Raw genomic sequence first — 2,952 nt, forward strand, 5'->3', positions numbered from 1 at the left:
AAACTGGGAGGAGGGTAGAGAGAATAGTGCAACAATGAATGAATGGAAACCCAAAATCTCTGTAAATGTTTATGAAAATTAATAAAATATAGAAAAAAAAATGTGCAGACAGGTACCTCAGCCTCGAGCCTTGTGACATTTCCTAGTTCTCAGTCCTGCCAATATTGGCTTCTACTCCAATTGTCAAAAAAAGTTTTCAGACCACTAATATTGACTCATCTCCACAAAGTCTCATCTTACATCACTTATCCAGGCATTATTGCTGTGGCTGACCCAAAGCATACCCTACATTTCACCAGGACAGGAGAAATCTCTCTTCTCTGGCTGGGGGAAGAATTCTATTTCTTCTTGGGGAGAAAAATTTTTCAACCTTTGTTTTCTTGATGTTGAGACATAATACATATGGAATGCTATAGTCCTTGATCTTCTGCAGTAAGAATTCCAAGTCCTCAATACTTTCAGCAAGCAAGGTTGTGTCATCTACATAACACAGGCTATTGATGAGTCTTCCTCTAATCATGATGCCACATTTGTCTTCATAGAGACCAGCTTCACAAATTATTTGCTTCACACACAGATTAAATGTTGTTGTTTTGTTAGGTGCTATTGAGTCAAGTACAACTTATAGCAACTCTATGAGCAACAAACCTGAATCCTGTCCTATCCTATGCCATCCTCACACTTCCTGACACCACATTAGAACCCACTGTGGCTGCTACCTTGTCAATTCACTTGGTCGAGGGTCTTCCTCTCTTTAGCCAACCCTCCAGCTTTCTGAATATCTCTCTCCAAAAAAAATAGCTTACCCCCCACCCCAAGCAATATGCCCAAAGTATGTGAAGTGAAGCCTCATAATCCTTGTTTCCAAAAAGCACCCTGGTGGTACCCTTTTCAAGACATATTTGTTTGTTTGTTTGTTTGGCTGTTCATGGGATGTTCAGCACTCTTCTCCAACATCACAACTTAAAGGCATCAATTATTCTGTTATCTTTATTCATTGTCCAGCTCTGAAGACGTACAGCAGGTGATTGGAAAGACAAGGCCTGAATCAGATGCACCTCAGTCCCCAAACTGACATAATTTCTCCTCAATAATCTGAGGAGGTCCCTAACTGCATACTTTCCCATTGCAATATATCTCCTGATTTCCTGACTGCTGGTACCAAGGGTGTTAAATATGCATACAAGTAAGATGAAGTTGTTGGTAGTTTCAATCTTTTCTTCATCTATCATGATGTTGCCTATTGTTCCATTGAGAAGAATCTTTGTTTCCTTATAATTGAGATGCAATTCATATTGAATATGTATGGACAAAGGATACATTTTTGACACACACCCTTCTTAATTTTAAACTATGTAGTGTTCCCTTTGGACAACATCTTTTTTTTATCTAAGTATAGATTTTGCTTGAGTACAATTAAGTGTTCTGAGATTCCAATCTTTCACAATTTTAACTATAGTCTGTTATGGTCTCCACAGTCAAATGTCTTTACGTAGTCAATAAAACATAAATAGACATTCTTCTGGTACTCTCTGCTTTCAACCAGGATCCATCTGACATCAGCAGGCCTCTTAATTTCTGTCAGCTTAAATTTCTGTCAGTTCCCTGTCTATGTATTGTTCTGGGGGATTTTTTTTTATGATCTTCAGCAATATTTTGTTTGCATGTGATATTAGTAGTATTGCTCAATAATTTCCACAATATGTTGTATTACATTTCTTGTGAATGGAAACAAAACAGCTCTCTTCCAGTCATTGCCAGGCTGCTTTCCTCCAAAGCTCCTATCATAAACTGGTGAGAATGTCCAGGACTGCATATACCATTTGAAACATTTCAATTGACATCTCATAAATTCCTGGGGGATTTTTTTTCCAATGCCTTCAGTGCAGCTTGAACTTCTACCATTATTACCATTTGTTCTTGTTCATATGGTATTTCATGAAATTTTTCAATATAGACAATTTTTTTGGTACCGTAACTCTGCTAATCCTCTCAATCTTCTTTTGAGGTGTCCTGGATCATTCAAGATTTTGCCCATAGCAGCTTCTAGTATTGAAACTTGAGATTTAAATTTGTTATTCAATTATGTCAGCTTTAGAAATGCAGGAAAAAAATTCTTTCCTTTTTAGTCTCTAACTCCAACTTTTTTATAATATTTTAAACATTTTAAAATATTTGTTATAATATTTTGTCTTTCAGTTCCTCTTTGAAATCTTCTGTTTAGCTCTTTTACTTCAGCATCTCTTCCTTTTGTTTTTGCTTGTTGATACTCTAATGTTATTTTCAAAGGTGTTTTTTTTCCTTTTTTTATTTTTTATTTTTATTATTTCTTTCTTCTCTCTTTTTGTTATGTCCTCTGCTCTTCAATCATTGGTGTTCAATGTCTCTAGCCTGGGCTTGATATGATTTTTAAATTCAGGTCATATTTTTAAACACAAGGTCATATTTTGGTTTTTGTGAACTAATTTTCATTTTCTTCAGCTTCAGTTTGAACTTGCACGTGAGGTATTGATGGTCTGCTTTAGTCAGCACATGGCCTGGATTTGACTGTTGATATTGAGCTTCTCCAATGCTTCTTTCTTCAGATGTAATCAATCTGAATCCTTTGCAGTCCATCAGATGAGATGCATGTATAAAGTAAACCTTTTGTGTTTTTTCAAGGTATTTGTTATGAATAAATCAGTGAATGTACAAAATTCAATTAATCGATCTCCAGCCTAATTTCTGTTACCAAGTCCATATTTTCTGACTATCATTGTATCCACCTTTTGCATTCCAATCACCAATAATTATTAATGCATCTAAACTATGTGTTTGGTTCATTTTGGGAAGCAAAAATTGGTAGAATCTTCAGGTTCCTCCTCTTTGGATGTTAGTTGTTGGTATATCCATTTAAATAATATTCGTATTAGCAGATATTCCTTGTATAAGTATGGATACTGTCCTATCATT

This window comes from Elephantulus edwardii, unplaced genomic scaffold (assembly GCF_000299155.1).
Source record: "Elephantulus edwardii isolate Elephantulus edwardi_28Jun2011 unplaced genomic scaffold, EleEdw1.0 scaffold00108, whole genome shotgun sequence".
Classification (NCBI taxonomy): Eukaryota; Metazoa; Chordata; class Mammalia; order Macroscelidea; family Macroscelididae; genus Elephantulus; species Elephantulus edwardii.